The 17,928-nt window shown below is 40.3% G+C and overlaps 1 long non-coding RNA gene across 1 annotated transcript; it reads left to right on the forward strand.

Annotated features, from left to right (window-relative positions):
* The first annotated feature begins 270 nt into the window (after positions 1–270).
* LOC148223172 (uncharacterized) lies at positions 271–17,582 on the forward strand. Its single transcript, XR_015804798.1, has 4 exons — positions 271–5,404; positions 8,363–8,545; positions 9,176–9,331; positions 13,502–17,582. It is a non-coding gene; the product is annotated as an uncharacterized LOC148223172 (long non-coding RNA).
* Positions 17,583–17,928: the final 346 nt, after the last annotated feature.

Below are 17,928 nucleotides of genomic sequence, written 5' to 3' on the forward strand. Positions count from 1 at the left end.
TTGAGAACTGAACTACAGGGACTTTTTGAAAACATACTATTTTTCTCCCTTCTGAAAAAGCAAGCAGAACCACACTTATCTTCCTGGACAAAGTCAGAACCCCACTGAACATCATCCTTAGTACTAGCTGAGAGGAGGAAGTTCAGGTAAAAGTTTAGAGGGCATTGGCTATTTGGCATTCACTCACCACACAGGCATTAAGCAGAATGTGATTTATTTTATTTTCAAAGCTGAATGAACTGCCATGGAGAAAGGCACCATTACACTGTGGGCTAAAAATACCAAACACGGGGAGCACAGAGGAGTTGGTGCACTGTAAATTCATATTCCAACATATTGCACACTAACTTTCCTGTACAGACAAGCCCTTAGACTAATAGGCACCTGGGAGTCTTCAAGTCTGAGTGCCCAATAAATAAAAAGGCTATTTTATTTTATTTTTACTAGTACTCTGGAATCAAGCTCTGATGTCCCTGCTCAGACAATGCTTCCATTGAAATCAAGTCTTGGTCTATTATTAAATACTATTCCTTTACAGCTGCAAGCTTTCCAGGTTAGAGAATAGGGATTTCATATCAAGTCAAATCATTAATCTCTGTCCAAAGGGAATTGTGCAGGCATTTATTTTAATTTTATATAGGTACCTTGATACTTCTTGATTCAACAGACTTGTGCTGATGCCTACTGAAGTAATTCCCTTCTTATCCACCAATTTCCAACTCAGATAAACAAAGAACAAAAACAAAGCAAAATAAACAAAAAATTTTCAAAGTTAATCTCCTTTTAAAAACTGTTCCAGACTCAGATTTGTTTTGGACAAAATTAAGGACTCTGCTTGAAAATCATTAAGACAGATTTCAGTTCTACTTTCCCAAGCTATAAGAACACAGTGAACACTCGGATCAGAAAATGTGTGTTTGAAGGCTCCACTGCACTGAGTTCAAAGTACCTTGAGGCTCAGTTGTGTGACCTGCTCCCCCCAACCACAGCAATCTCCCACACTGACAGACAAGAGCAGAGCCCACTGAACTCAGTGAAACACTGCTAGACAAGAAGTTAACTCACTGCTGAAAGTTCACAACCTGATTTATCCTTTTCCCAATCCCAGTGAGCAGTCTTGTTTCAGCAAACCTGATTCCAGATACTACCTGGAATTTTCTGCAATTCTGAGCAGCTGCAGGGAAGTGACTGCAGAGGTGAGGCTTAGGCTAACAAAGCAGACCTGTCCAGCAATTGAGTGTTATCTCTAACTGCAAGAAGCTGCTCAGATTCTGACACAAGAACTCCTTGAGGTACCCAGCCAGCACACAAAGGAAACAATCACATCCACGGTATTTTACCTTCCTGCTATACTTTCTGCTTTTTAAGAATGATGGGTCAAGGACAAACATTTTCCTTCTAGGCGGTTCACTCATTTATAGTGGTGTTCATGCTAAGTTTGACAGCTTTATCTTTTCTCAGCTACTTACAGCTGTGACTCCATTACTTTGAAGTCAACTTCGATTTGGCTGGAATGAAGCGCAGACATCAGTGACTCAGGCTTAGCATGTCACCTGCATTCATTATCTTGCAGTAGACAATTTAATCAATTATAGTTTTTTGTCTAGGCACCAGAACAAGACAAAAACGCTGATCAGCATTTCATGGGGGTTGTTTCTTCACTGCTAGCAGGCCATTTAACATCTGATAGACCATATAAAAAGGTCTTCCCAGGGGCTTAGAGTGTTTGGGCTGTTCTTTTTATAGTGCAGAAGGTCATTAATGAGCAAGCAAAAGCAGTGTGGAAATAGCTAGACCAGCCTTGTTGAGTTAATAAGAAACTGTCATTCTGCTTCAGTACTTTCTCATTAAGCCTAGCAGTGTTCAAGTCTAAGGAGACTGATGGTACAAATCTATTTTAATGCTCAATTTAATTCCTCAAGACTTGAATCAAAGAAAGTTTACCCCTCCTTTTTTTTCCTTGACTTTATCTGAACTGCAGTTTCTGAAAAAAAACACATTATTTTATTTTACAAATGCAGTTCAAAAGCTGAAATTAATATTTTTTAAAATAGCTAGATGTACCTTGACTTTTCTGAACAGAAGAACAGTCACCACAAAACAAATGTTGTCCTCTTGTTCACATAAAAGTCTATAAACACTATATTATCATGCCATGCACATTTTCACAGAAAATAGCTTAGTTGTTGGGTTTAAGTGCATATATAAATTAAATTCTCCATTGCTTAAAGAGAATCAAGGAACAGATACCACCTATAACTGAGTAAGAAGGGTTTGTCACACAATGTTAACAATGAAATCAGAAAGCCACTTATTTCTAAGAACAATAAAAGCTTTATTAACTCCTTAACTACTCTCCTATGCACCACTTAATTTTGGTGCTATGACTAGAATCTTAACTGCATTCACCTGCCTTTGTTGTTACCTCCTGCAGAGCATCAGGTACCTGTTGTTCAGAGTTTTGTGGCCAGATCTATTTCCTCTTAAGCAGCTTTTACTGTTGTGATAACTATTGCAAGGAACTGACTTAGAAGAAGCTTAGCATCACCCAAATGCCAAGGAAATGCTGCTCAAATGATTCAAGTTATGCAACAGTGATCTTCATGTGACACTGAGGTTCCCCTCAGCCTTGTCATACAGTTCAGTTAAGTGAAGATATGGAGTAAAACGTAACATCCTTGCTGTCCAGTTGTTGATGCTTGGTCACTGGAGGCTCAGTCTCTTCCTACCATCACCTCAGATCAGGCACAGAAAGCCACACTAGCACCAATGCAGCATTGAGTAACTTAGGCCTAGCTTCAGGCATATGGAAGTCCAAGAGAAGGGGGAAGGAACAGATTAGAGAGAACTTCATCAAAGGAAACATGTTCCCTTTTGTACTTTACATGTACAAAACTTTCATGTGTGTATCAGGCCAGAGCTGCTAACACTGAACAAGGCAAGTTGTCTCCTGCTGTTTTGAACAGTAAAGAAAACAGTCCAGTGCATTAGTGAGAGAGCTTCACTCTCTTATCTGTTATTCTCCAGCATTTGTTAGCTAAAGCTCTTAACTCTCCTGGCTACCCATTGCTCACACCAGGGAAGTTCCTAAAGCACACCTTTTCACACAGCATGGGTTTCATCTCATAGTTGGTTTCTCTTTTCTGAACTCCACACATATGGAATTTCTTGTTAGTAAGCCTGTAACAACTGTACATCCCAGCTCTGAAAACTCCCTCCAGGGCTGTTTCCACAGAACTCATTTTTATGTTAGTTTCTTTTCCTTTTCTTCTCCTTACAACAACCTTCCAAGAAGTCTCTAGATCTTTCAAGGCAAAACACTACTTCCTGCAGTGCAAATACTGTGGTAAGGACCTGAAGTTGCTGAAGATTTGAAATCTCAAATCATGAAGGTCATACAAAGGTGAAAAGCATTTAAAAGACTGAAATAGAGGTGAGAAAGATAAGGCGCATCCCAAGACACCAAAAATATTGCAGGATGCCAGTAATGTAAATAACAATGTTTATTATAGGCCATACTATTTTTGTGGGATGCTTTAGAAACCCACTGATCTGAGATAACTTTAGAGAAATCTCCCATTATTGTAATTCCATGAGTGTTTCCCATTATTCACTGTTGCAGATACAGTGCAAGACAACTACAGACTTTTTCCCTCCCAGCTACACATTTGCCAGACAAGCACTGGTAATTTTCTCAGTACTAGTACTCTTGAAGGCAGTGCAGCTTCCAGTGAGAAGAAAAAGGAAGATATTAGTTAAATCTATAGTACATACCCCCCACTACCTCAAAGCAGATTTAGGCCAGTGCTGGAATCTTACCTAGCATTATCACAACCTACTCTGCACCATGTCAAGGCACAGTGGTGACAGCAGGAAACCACGGAAGCAGCAGCATGGCTGGTAGAACTGACAGTAACTACCAAAAAAAGACTTGAACTGCACTTTTTCTATGATGGGAGCAGTAAGGCAGCAGAAGTACATAGCCCCTAAGATCAACAAGACCTAAACATGCAGACCAGCAAGTATACATGCTTTCATTGTTCCTGATGCTTTCTAAAGCTAGTCAGCTCTGTGAAAAATCATTTACACACTTACAACAATATGAAATAATAAGAAGTAAAAGGTAAAATATTTGTGAGAAATAAAATATTAGTGAGAATTCATGCCAGGCTTAAGAGCTTCTGAAGGATCAAACAAATGTGAAAAAAACCATTGTCTCAGGAAGTTTCCTTTTTGTGTTGTGGTTATCATTGGAAAAAAATACTCATCTTTAAAGTCTTCTCTCCATTTTAGTACTTTTGTTACATAGCCTGCATAATACAGGTTTGGCTTTTCTTAGCATATGTCGTTGATTCTGGATACCTGAAGTTGTTCTCCTGAAGTCAATGCTCCATATGTAAAGTAACTGTTTAGGAGTATGTAATTTCCTTGCTCTTCCCTCTGCACTTTAACCTTTAGTGACAATCGTAAGATATGTCAGCAAAATGCTGTTTTTCATGCTGCCATCACTGCTTCTTTCTTGCTGTCTCATCAGGGCCAGCCTTAGGTTGTACAGGGCTCTACGTGCCAGTATCACACACAAGCTGATACCTGACTCCTTCCTCAATTATCACTGAGTCAATAAAATCAGCCAGCATGGAGGAACTATGCAGGCGTTGCCTCCCTTCTGAAGACAGATACTGGAGTTTTTCTCCCTCAGGCAAGAAATAAGAAGTGTGAGATGTGATTTGTGATGAAATTCAGAACCACGCTAAACTTGCCTGGTTTCAGATTTCATTACCCCCATAGTAGAAAGGTTTGGCAAAGTAAGAGAAATTCTGCCAATTAAGAACACATAACATCAAGAATTCAGGAAGCTTCCAGCATGCAGCAAGGTGAGAAGTTTCAGCTTCAGTCAAGCTTTCTGTTAAGATTTGTTCAGGCTTTGAATTCTTAGAGAGTTTTGCTTATGGACCAAGAAGCTGTTGAGCAATTACACATAATCCAACAAAAGTAAATAGACCCATTTCAGCTTTGCAAATAGTCATGGCTAACAGAACAGCTGGGAATGCTGTGCTCCTTCTTGAGCTTGCAATAGCCTTATGCCAAAAAGGACTGGTGCACACTCCTGGAAGGAAGCTCAGAGCAGGATGACAGTAACTGCCCCACCTAAGGATGTGCCACTTTCAACAGTGCTAACGACGCTGTAAGTCTCAACAACAACTGACAACTCAGGGAAGAACAGTTCATGTTATGTTCAATTTGAACCCCACCACATTCAACATCAGTTCCAAGACTTACAACTACGTATTTGAAATTCATGTCTGTCTTTCTTTCTCTGCCCTTTCCTGACCAACGTTCCATGGCACATGAGATGGCCCCCACAGTATAAGTTCTTTTGAGACAAGCTCTGCACATACCTTAGGTAAGTTATTAAAGCCTATACATTGCAGCAAGTATAAAAACAGCCGAGGAATAGGATCTGGACCTTTAATGCTGGGTGATCCTTGTGCAAATTTGTGCAGATATTGTGGGGAGGGGGAGCGGGTCTTTAGAAAGTGAAGATCCTTCTCCACAAGAATTACCTCCTTTAAAATCTGTGTGAGCTTTTACAGGCACACACTTCAGCGCTGTGCCCTGCCAGCAAGCTGTACCACGGATGCAGCTTTCCACACATCCTTGAAACAATGGCTCTCTCTGCTGGTGCCTTAACATCCTGTGCCACAGGCCAGCTCTGCGGGGAAAAGCATCGAATACCCCCAAGCAAAATGGCTTCCCTTTTTCAGGGAAAATCCTGCTCCTTCCTCTCCAAGAGTGGAGTTCATTCTTTTAATATGGGTTTCTCAAGTGGTCCCCTTAAAATATATATTGAGGAAACAGTCTTCTGCTGCTAAAGAATTGCTTATTTCTACAGTTTACTCTTGTACTTTCAGCTAAACCTAGCAAGAAAACTGGGGCTTTGTCAGGATGAGACACAGATTGCTGTTTATAGATCCCTTTGCCTTTTTTATTATTAATTTACCCAGTAGTTGAGGTCTGAGAATTGAAATCACAAGTGTTGATCCAGCAACTTCAGTCTGGCTCATAGAGCATATGCAAACTTGGATTTTAAATTTAAAAAAACCCAATCTTTTTACTACTGCTGTCTCATATAAGACTTTAGGAGACTTTTTAATTATCTCATTTAAAGGATCAATAATAGTTCAAAGATTTGGAAGAACATCTGAATCTCAAATATTCAATTCTAAAATATTACCCAAAAGCACAAAAAGGGAGGGAAATTGTATCATTCCTGTGGCCTTACTATTGTCACTTTTGCCTCTAGTAAGTCTTTAATCTTGCACCTTATTTTATCATTATTAAGATATATTAAATATTTTTTCAACCATCATATATACTGAAGAAAATTAAATTATATGGGACTATCAAAAAAACACAACTGAAGCCAAAAAAGACTGCAACATCAAGTTCCAAATTTCTTTTGGGTGAGAAAGTTCAACACAATCACCTTTTTTTTTCCCCCTAGCATCGAATTTAGAACTAGACTTATTCTCTCATCCTACGGTTTGGCTACTTACTTACTGAGGCCAATGGAACTGAGCCACAGCTGCAGCACCAATGATCAGCAAAGAAAATTAATTATTCTGCACAAATCTGAATCTGGCCTAATCTGATCAACAGTTGATCTTCACTTTTACAAATTCAGACAAGCAAATGGACAGAAAACCTGAATGCAGTATTGCACAAGTGGAAGCCTGCTTTGACCATACAAGAGACTTTACTAAAAAAATAAAAGTTTACACAGAGACAGAAGTACATTTCACTTTCATTTCTGCAAACAAGACTCAGGTTTCTACTGCATTTGTTTCTATTCTAGTCAAGCATCTTAGCTTAGTTATTATCACAGTGCCTTAATTCAGTAAAGCATGTGAATAGAAAATCTCAGCAATGGTGCCCCAACAGATGCCTCTGAGGGCCATATTACCAGTGAGAAGGGACAGGCATTGCCTCCTGTTTCTACAGTCTGAAACAGATCCCCTGTCAAGAGTCCTCAGATGAAAACACTTGACTGTGACAGCATCTAATTGCTTTATAGGACATTCTGAGAAGACCTCTTAAAACTAGGACTGAGAATAAGATAAAAGCAATGCACCATAGAGTCATAGAATTGTTTAGGTTGAAAAAGAACATTAAGATCATTTAGTGCAGCCATCATCTTAACACTAATAAGTCCCCCAACAAACCATGTCCCTAGGAGCCACATCTACACGTCCTAAGAGTGCTTAACTCTTTGTACAAAATTCTGACATTCAGGCCCACACCTCTCAGAATCAACTCCCTGCTCTAAACCAGTTCACCTTAAGACAAGAATCATGGAATGACTTGGATTGGGAGGAACCTTAAAGATCATGTAGCTTCAATCCCCCTGCCATGGGCAGGGACACTTTGTACAGGTCAGATTACTTAGAGCACCATCCAACCTGGCCTTGAACAGTTCCATGGATGGGGCATCCACAACTTCTCTGGGCAACCTGTTTAGTGTCTCACCACCCTTACAGCTGAGATTTTCTTCCCAATATCAAATCTAAATCTATCCTCTTTCAGTTTAAACCTGTTCCCCCTTTCCTATCACCACATGCCCTGTAACAAGTCCCTTTCCAATTTTCTTGTAGGCCCCTTGAGGTACTGGAAGGGTGCTTAAAGGTCTCCCCAGAGCCACCACTGAGGAAGCAAAATAGTGCCTTTCCTTCCTCCTTTAACAATGCTATTGATTTAAAAATGCATCTTAGACCTATGTTCAGGAAAACCAAACAGGACTTCACAGAACATCCATACAGAACTTATTAATTAAGCTGTGAAACGTCAGTATCTGTAGCTTGATCTTCAGAGAAACTGAGCACTTGCTGCTGCTAAAGTGACTGAAAGCTATGGCTTCACATTTCCCCTGAACTAAAAATAAAAATCAGACTATGAGTTTCTAAAATATTTCAAGATCTTTGGATAACAACTATTACAGAAATGAAACTGTAATTATTAAAACATTCACCATTACTAAATATGCAAAGCACCTTCACATGAGTCTTTGGATCTTCATTGGAGCAAAAGAGTGAAGGGAACTCACCTTAGCAATGACGAGACAAGTGATGTCCAAAGAGAGCAGCAGCTACCTGATAGGCCATTACACAGGCTGTTCATTAGGTGGTACTGACAAAGTATTCTGAAGATTTCCAGGGCTTACAGATATGCAAAACATGTTGAGAGGTTAAGGTTGGAGTAAAACAAAACCTCTGGATTTTTCTGCACCTTCTTAGGCTTTTTCTTAAGTGGAATCAAGTCTAAATTTTGATTCTTCATTTTATTGTTATTCTGTCTGATCTTTCAGTTTTTTAAATACAGGATGTAGAACTTGAATCTGGAACAAGAGTTGAGATCTCCCAGTCATCAGGAAATGCAAGAGACATTTGGAATAAAAACAAGTAACTCTGAAAAGCAATTTATAAGAGGAGACTTACCACTGAACAAAGAGCAGGAAAGAAAATACCCAATTGACAGCAGCTTTGGTCTTGTAAGTCCCATGGCAGCAAAACTTCCTTTCCCTTCCCCTGTAATATCTTTGACTATCTATTTGTGTTAAAGACTAGTTTCAGTCATGGTTCAGACGCCAATGGCAATCAATACATTAAGTGCTGTCTGGCTTGTGGTACAGATCCTGTCTGCTTGGTACCATCAGGATAAAGTTAAAGGTAGCAAAACAATCACTCACTTGCAGAAATTGTATACAGTGTACACTGAAGTGCAGACACTACTGATTAATGGTAGAACAGCACAATTCCTTATAACCCCTCCCAAGGACCTGCAGCACTGAAAAAACACAGCTGGAGGTGCAGAGACAAGCTCTGTCTCAAAGCATATTCTGAGATGTCATCAGTTTTCCCCCAGTTGTTGGTTTAACAAGTGGTCTTAGGGGTAAAGTGGACCAGGAGGTCTCAGTGCACAGTACACAGCCTCCCTAGTACAAGAAGGAGCTGCAGAAGCAGCTACACTGAGAGCAGAGAACAGCCAAAACAAAGACCAACAATTCTCCAAGGGCAAAGAGCAATTCTTTGCATGAATCAGTGGACATTGTTTTCCTCTATAAGTTACAGCAAAGGATTTATGCTGAGAGCTAAACCAGATTTCTTTATCTTTTCCTCAGCAATTCTACATCACTGGGAACACAGAGCAACTTGAAGTTCTCTTCATGGCTCAGGTTAAGTTTTCATGCAGGAATTTAAGACCCACTTCCACAGTGCTTGTACAACAGTGGACTACAGCAGCTGTGGTCAAGTCCTTGTGTGAAAATCATGAGGAGGTGAATATTCTCTTATCAGCAGCTCATAGTGTAACTAACAAATTGACACAACCATTTCAGCTTTTGATGTTTGCAAGGAGGTAAATCAATACCCCTTTTATCACCATGTATCATAAGCACTTATTGTAAAGTTAACTAACAAGAAACTGATCTCTTTGCATCTTGCTGAAGATAACTGTGTTACTCTTTCAGTTATCTCAGTGGGAGATACAGCAAGGTATAGAAAGCGTTAAGATGTTATAGTCAATTTCTTCAACCAATTGAAGGAGATGGTCCAGCCCAATTTTGTTCCTATGCTTTTGTTTGGTAGTTCCTCGCAAGATAAAAGACCAGGGAAAATATAAACATTGACAGAAAGATCAGATTTACCTCTAGACTGAAATGTTTGTCCTCTGAAAGAACAACCATAGCATCCATAGCACGCCAGCTTTCCCTGGCTGCCTCCAAGAGCCACCCCAGCCAGCACCTCCCACAGGGCAGCAGGCAGGAGCAGAGGGGCTGTGGAGATGAGAAATGGTGCTTACAGGTGCTGGCAGGGACATGTGCTGAAGAAACTCCCATGAAACGAGGATTAAAAAAGAGAACAAAGACTTACCCAATACGTCCTTCCTGGCTGTGGCTACTGCAGCCGCCCGACTCTGTCGCCAGCGTCCACCACCACAAGATGGCTGCTGCCTCCTCAGGGCACCTGTGCCCACCATGGAGGGACAGCCAGGCTCCTGCTCCCCACAGGTGCCATCCCGGCCACACTGAGGGACAGCCAGGCTCCTTCTCCCCCACAGGTGCCATCCCGGCCACACTGAGGGACAGCCAGGCTCCCTCTCCCCACAGGTGCCATCCCGGCCACACTGAGGGACAGCCAGGCTCCTTCTCCCCCACAGGTGCCATCCCGGCCACACTGAGGGACAGCCAGGCTCCTTCTCCCCCACAGGTGCCGTTCCAGTCACACCTGAGGGACAGCCAGGCTCCTTCGCCCTCAGGTGCGGTCCCAGCTCCCTCAGCGTCCCCAGGCCGTGGCGAGGGTGCCCTCCGAGGGACAGCAGGGCGGCTCCGGCCCGGGGCAGGGCACTGAGGGCCCCAGTCCCCAGCTCCCCCTCGGCCGATCCCACAGCCCACGGGCGACATCGCTCCACACAGGACCTGCCCCTGGGACTGCCACAAAGCGTTCCCAGCTCATTTTTCACCCTCATCACAGGTGTAGCCAAGCTCGGGTAACTCCCCCTCACCAGCAATAGGATTTGCATTGGTTTTTTATGTACTTCAGCATCATTGACAGAGGCGGGTGCGGCATTTCCCTCACACCAGGTATCCATGGCGGATTGCTCCCCTGCCAATTGGCCAAGGCGGCAGAGATGGGAAAAGGCGTACGGGGAGCCTGGGAGTGTGCAGAGCCCGCAGCGTCGAGACCCCCAAAACCTGCAATTCCAGGACTGTAAATATCCAAGCCCAGTCTCACAAAAAAACCTGGAGCCCAGAAACACTCTCCAATGCCTTCTTTAAAAGGCACACCACACAAAAAGTGAAACTGTTCAGATATGCATCTTAAATCTCCAAATCTCCTGGAAAAGTTTTCCTCAGCCCAAGTTTAGAACTCCAGAAATACAAGCAATTAGTAGTTTTCCCATTTCACCACAGTGATCCTCTAGCTGACCATTCAATTAACAGAGTTTTATGCTTTTTTAGACCTTACCTTTTTCTGCAGTGTCCTCCTTTCTGGGGCTGGAGGAACCCCCTGTACCTGCCCCTCCCTTGCTACAACTTCAAAAACATTTAGAAAAAAAACACAGGGAGAAAGAGAAAGTTGACAGAGGTTCAAGAACACAGCTTAAGTACCAACATTTTGAGACACTAAATACTAGCAAATTAGCAAAAGAGTCATCAGGTATCACAAAGGCAAGAATCTACTGGAAGAAAAAATATATAAATATAAAAACATATGTATATAAAACATTTTCCATACGGAGAAGACAGTCACAGTGACCAGAAAACTCACACAGAAGTCAAAAGAACTTTAATAAGTACCTAGAGCATATATCTTTCAGAAATTTTAAATCTCAGTTAATAATAGATAAATAATAATTTACAAAATATAATAAATAATGCACTTAAAGTTGACATTCTTGTTCAGATTCCTCCTGAAAAATGCCAAGAAGAGAAATCTGCACATGAAAGAGAATAAAAAAGGCAGAAAGGCAATGTCAGAAGTGAAGAGGAAGAAGGAACAAGAACAGAAATTGAAAAAGAACAGTAGGAACAAATGGAAAAAGTGAAGGTAGATCTGGAAAAGGAACAATAGAGGAGCATGGAGGACATGTGGTTAGTGAGGATAATGTTCTCATTTGAGAAGGGAATATTTAAATGGAACGACGACAGAACTACTGTTGTCTTTGCTTTTCTTTTGCAAGCCAGGCACGTGCATCCATAGCTAAAGATGTTTCAGCATGAAAAAACATGGATAAGAACAAAGCATCTTCTAACATTACAGAAGACTAACAACAGAGTGTGAATAAGCTAGCAAACTGCTTCAGCACTCCTGGGCAAATTCCAAACTAGAGTATAACAACACAAACCTTTTAATCTCAAACATGTGCATAAAGTTCCATCTTTTAGCCGCATATTAGATTTTTCCTAAGTTTAGTATTGCATGTATGCCCACTAAATTAACTTCATTTTTTAATACTTTCATCCATTTGTCATTACTCTGAATTCTGACTTTTCAAAGTCTTTGTTGATAATGAAAAAAAACCAGCATCAACAGTGAATCAAAGTCATCAAACAAATTTAGGTCTTCAACCTCTTGTATCTAGCTTACAGCAAGCTCATGATAATGATATTCCATACTTTCCATGCAACACTAAATCCACTACTGAGTGTTTTCCCTGACAAAAACCTCAGCACATGGTTATAAAGATCTCATAGCAATGTAGGCTATTCCTTACCGATATGAGCATATTATTCTACAAAAACTGAAAAAAAGGCGGGGGGGGAAGGCACTAAGAGCATTTTCCTCTTTACCTCTGCTGACATAGCTTTAGGAAAAACCTCCCAACCAAACCCAACAAATACTTGAGGCAAAGCTCTGGGACAACAACCAGTATCAGAAACAAGCTATTGTGCAATATAATCATCACATTTCTATTCACCTTTTGAAATGTTCTGCTTACACAGAGCAGTGCATTGGACACCAATGTCATCACCTCGCGTCCGCCTGGTGATTTGCCATTGGAGCGGCATTTCCCGGGGACAACAGCGACCTCCTCGGGTGCTCTCCAGGAGCTGCAGCCCACCTGGAAACGCCTGAACGCGCTGCAGCGCATTCCCGGGAAAACAGGAATCTCCAAGAACCCCATTAGTAGAAGCAGCATGTTTTAATCACACGTCTGAGAAGAAAGACTTTAAAAACTGTTAAAAAAAAATTAGTGCCATGTTCTGCTTAACTTTATTTCAGGAAAAGCAAATAGGCATTCAAGTCAAACTGCTGGACTGAGAAAACCACAATGACTGAAAAATACACTTAGTGAGGCAGAAGACTTTTAGTTTTATTTTCCTAAACTTCCCATTACCAAAATAAGGAGAATATTCCTTCGCTTCATGAACCTCCTTGACTTTCTTTGATCCTCCCAACTCCCAGTATGAATCCTCCTGCAAAAATAGCCCATTTTACTGACATTCTGTTTACATTTAAATGGCAGCCAAGGCTTTCCATTGCCTCATTTGTTGCATAGCCCGGGTTCTTCTGGGTTTTTGTTCTTGTTACACGAAGATGCGTTCCAATTTTCTCTTCCAGCTCTTACTTACTGAACTTTCCTAACTGTTCCTGTGTACTCTTCCATCCCTTTTCTCCAAATCTTTGTTCCATGTAAGCCACATACCTATATCCCTCATATGCTTTTCGAAGGACACATGAAAAATATAACACAGATTTTTTTTTTTTCCCCCTTACAAATAGTGTGAAGGAAAGTAAACAGCAATTTTTTATATATATATATTTCTGAACCAACCAGACATATGCTATATAACACTAATCAGCACTCATTCTCCCTTTATTCTCAGTTCTCTTCCCTTTGCTTTGGCAATCTGCTGAGCTCCTTGGGCTAGAATCTGCTCTTCTGGCAAGAATGCTCAGCAAACTCAAGGTTGCTATAGCAATTAATAATAATTTATGTTTAGTTTACAGAAACAGAAACTAGAGGAGTGGAGGTGCCATGAGGAGGAGGTGGCAGCAAAGAAGTCACAATTAGAGAAAACAGCACAAGAACATATTTGGCAGCAGCAGTAGGATTACCACAGGAAGCTTCTGCAGTTCCAGAAGAAGCAACAGCTAGAGGAACACGGAGCAGCAGATGGTCTATAGAAAGACTAATGCTTACTTTAGCAGCAGATCAGAATGGATGATTTCTGATAAAGACATAGCCTGTGTCTGTCTGCCTTGAAATTCCTGTGACACTATGTCCCAAACTTGCAGTACCTAAGCTGCTCCTCTGTTAAACAAGTTATGGTAACAATAGTCCTCTTTTCTCAGGCTGCAGGGACTGTGGCAGAGAGAAATTCCACAGCCTAGCTCCTATCCAATGTGCAAGATTCCTGGAAATAACACCATTCATGCTACATCTGATTGTTTTCGTTATCTTCTCTGAAAGCCTGACTCACAGCATCAACTGTTAAAAAAAGAGATTCTAACAAATAGTTGCAGAGAAAGGCTTGAACAAAAATCCAATTAGGATTTAAGAAAAACGAATATGAGACAGTATTAAATACTTGTAATGTCAGTATTACAACAGTATTTTCTTTTTATCTATAATTGATACATTTATTTCCGAAATAGAAAGTACGGAAACAACCAATAGTTGTTGCCAACTTTCTAAGAAGCACAAAAATTCAGACAAAAAGAAGGGGTGACATAGTTAGAGTAAGAATGCCAGCAGCTGATTGACATGGCAGTAAAACACCTGGAATTCAAAGGAAAAAACTGAGAAAAGGCAACATATAAGGCTGAGGAGCAAATGAAGAAAGAAGAAGATGCTAGACTACCTCTAGAGGAAGCCAAAACACAAGGACAGGTTTTAAATTTCATCAGGTATGTAGCTATTAATCAAAGAATGAAGTTAATATTTTTCCTCAGTTATATCAACACATCTTTACACTTAGTGCCAGCCTATACAAAAATAGTAGGAGTTCTATCAGTGTAGATAACACTGGAGAGCACCACTGGTACCTCAGGAGTTAAACTGCCATCAATTCCAGCCTCAAGACACAATGCTCTTCTTTTACTATTTAACCAGTTTTTCAGTATTTCCCCAAATTGCACCAGCAATTGACATGCACCTGCATTCTCCAATTATTTTACTGTTTATAACACATTACAGAAAGAAACCCCGCTGGATTTCCCTGAAGACCTGAAGTTATGGTTACCTTTACACAATCCATCAGAGCAGTCTCCAGAGCTTCCACAACTTCCTGCAGCACCTCAGAACACAGGAACTGGGAGGCTGCATAGTACACATTAAAACATTGCAAATTGCTTAACAGGACTTCTAGGTCAATTTATGAGCCACAAAGCCCTGCCAGGGATAAGAGGCCAAGCAATAACTACAGCTGAGCAGCAATTAGCACCTACCATTTGCTCTATTCTTACTGCTGTGGCAGGACACAAGCTGGCCCACAAGAAGGTATCAGGACAAAACAGCCTATTCGAAACCTTGCTCAAAGACAACTCCTAGGGGAAGCCCAGGCTCCTGCCCAGCCTCAGTGCTACAGAAGGCACCACATGTACTGTGGCAAAATCAAAGAAAGAGCCAGTGCACCAGCAATGAGCTCACCAAGCGTGTACGTGTCAAGTCAACACACCAACCCCAGAAGGAATTCTGTCCTGCATCTCCTTTATTAACACTGTTTGCAGGCAAAGAACAAATCTGAAACCACCTCAGCAGTCCAAGCAGCATGACTAATGGAAGCTACCAGACTGGAACATACTCATCATGTCCTCATTCCACGAGTGTTTTCTCACATTCACCTGTTTAAAAAGCTAGGCCTGAAACGAGTATAGAAGAGTTAGTAAATGCCTGGAATGAGTTGTTGCAGTGAGCTCTTTCAGCTGCATTCAAATTCAAGGACCCTGGATTCAAGGATTCAAGGTCTGGCTCAAGAGAAACCCTTTGGCACAGGTGCTACTCATTCACATATTTATCTTCCTAGACTGCAACGCTAGTCTGTATTGATAGCCCAACAATAAGAAGTAAAGCCATTCATACTGGATGAGTCAATAGAAATGAATCCAGATAGACCTCCTGAGGTACCAGAATAGATTCTTTGGTCCATTTTGTGTTAAGAGATAAAACAATGCAATCACCAGGTTACAAAAAGGTATGAAGACCTTAGTGCTGACTTCTGGAGAAATCCTCGAAAACAATAAATTGCAATAAAAATGCTACTGTAAGAAGCAGCTAGATTTCATATTCAGCATTAAAAAACTACAGAAAAACCATAGCAAGGTAAGTTCTTATCTTCCTTACCAATCAGGCTATTCTCTTTTTTTTTTTTTTTTCTTCTCTGATATTTTCTAGCCAAGTGTAACACTTGTATATTCGATTCATATTGCAGTTCCTGTGGAGTTTCCTGTGATGAAGAGTAATCAATTTTTGGAGTCTCTAAATTGGAGCTGAACTTCATTAGGCATGCATTAAGTACTGGTTCTAAAAGCAAACCAAAACCAGTTTAAACATCCAGTACAATTCCCACTGGTCTCTCTAGAGCACTTCAGAGGTTGATTTTCTCATTTAAGAAAATTTACCTGAACGCCAATAATTCAAGTGTGCACACAGAAGATGCACAGCACAGGTCATGCCAATATTTTAATACTGTAGTCTTTCCATTTAAATTAGGAAAAGCTAAAAACTAGTAAACAACTAGCATTTCTAAAACAATACATGGCTAGTCAAAATTCATGGCAGAATCCACATATTAGCATTATCTAACATATTAACTGAAGTCCAAATCCTGCCAACATTTATGCATTTAACTTCAAAAAAATCCTAATTTTATCAAACTGGTGATCATGCAGACATGTTTATACCTAAGAGAATACACAAATCCTTTAGGCAGAGCAGCTTTGAGAAAAGGTATTAAGACTGATAGTTTTGTAAAGTGCCTTTCAAATAAAGCTTTTATACATCACCATAGTGAATATTAAATATATTGTCACAATTCCAACTAAAGTATTAGCTTCCACCTTCTATTCCATAACTGACTCAGTGAAGATGGTTTTATTCTCCCAAAACTTTTTTAAGCACTTAAAACCAACCTTTTTTTAATACACAAAGACAAAAAATTGCAAGAGGAAATATTTTCTGTTTTTCTCCACCACATGAAATCTAACCTTATTTCCAGTTATAGCCTTCAAAACTGTAAGTGCTTTAGAACTCCCACTCTAGACCACCTTTTTAGAAAGAAATTATTTGAGAAGGACTAGCTCTTCTAAAAAGAAAAAAAAAGAAAAAAAGAAAGAAAATAAAGTCTAGCTCCTTGACTTCAAAACTCAGGTTTTCCTTTAAATTCAGGTTTTATTTCAACCTATAATCCCCAAGAATTCTTCTTTAGAAAGGGTACTAGTGCATCTGTAGCACGTGTTTTCTCATTTTGCACAGAACTCTCAATACTAATTTTTGAGGCACAGGACAGTTTTCCCATCATTATTGCACTATCAAGTTCTATCAGCAAAGCCATGACTTTGGACCAGCAGCTATGCTGAGGCTCTTTGAGGCTTCACAAGTCTGAGAAAGAGGTCAAATCAGTCTGTCACTGGTTCCACATCCACTCTATAAAGAGATGTATTTTAGGACAAGGTTACAGAACAGAAAGCAATCTTCGCCTTGAGCTTCATCCTCCTGAAGCTGCATTTTGCAAAAAACCCTCCTCCACAGTCTCAAGAGAATCAAATGCAGTGCTTCAGCTAGAAAGCTGATATAAATGAGCATATAAAAACTGATTTGGAAGAGGAAAGTGAGCAGCTAGCAGCAAAGATAGTCAGGGCAGCCACTAGAGTACTAGCATCAAACCCCAGGGATGTGGATTCAGTTCTCAGCTTCCACAGTGACCCCAGTAAGCTGCACCTCAGTTTCTAGTTTGCAGAAGAGAGAGAACAGGAAGTTGCCTATAAAAAAAGAGCATTATACAAATTTTAATTTAAAAGATGATCTGGTAATTGTCACAAGGTTGTTTTATTTTTGGTATTCTGAAGCAAATGTATTTAGTATTTTAAAAAAGCAATTGGAGGTAAGTGCAGAGAAGCTGTGTTGTTCTACATCATCATAGCAATCCTTTCCTTAAGAACTGAATTACATAAAATACTTTAAGAAAACCCCACATTCTGACATTTTGTAAACAAAAATTTTAATCTTTAAAAAATTGCTAAGTGCAACTATGCATACAAAAGTATTACTAAATCAGGAACAGGACAACCACAAGCATGAAAGAAAATGCACGTCTAGCTTTACAGCAAATGCCATTAAAAAATACTTAAAACTTGCTATTTTTTCCAAGTATGCCAGCATGTGTCTTTAACTGAAGCTGGCATTTAGATAGAATTTGATTTACCAAAC

This window comes from Sturnus vulgaris, chromosome 7, assembly GCF_052056855.1.
Source record: "Sturnus vulgaris isolate bStuVul1 chromosome 7, bStuVul1.hap1, whole genome shotgun sequence".
NCBI classification, from domain to species: domain Eukaryota; kingdom Metazoa; phylum Chordata; class Aves; order Passeriformes; family Sturnidae; genus Sturnus; species Sturnus vulgaris.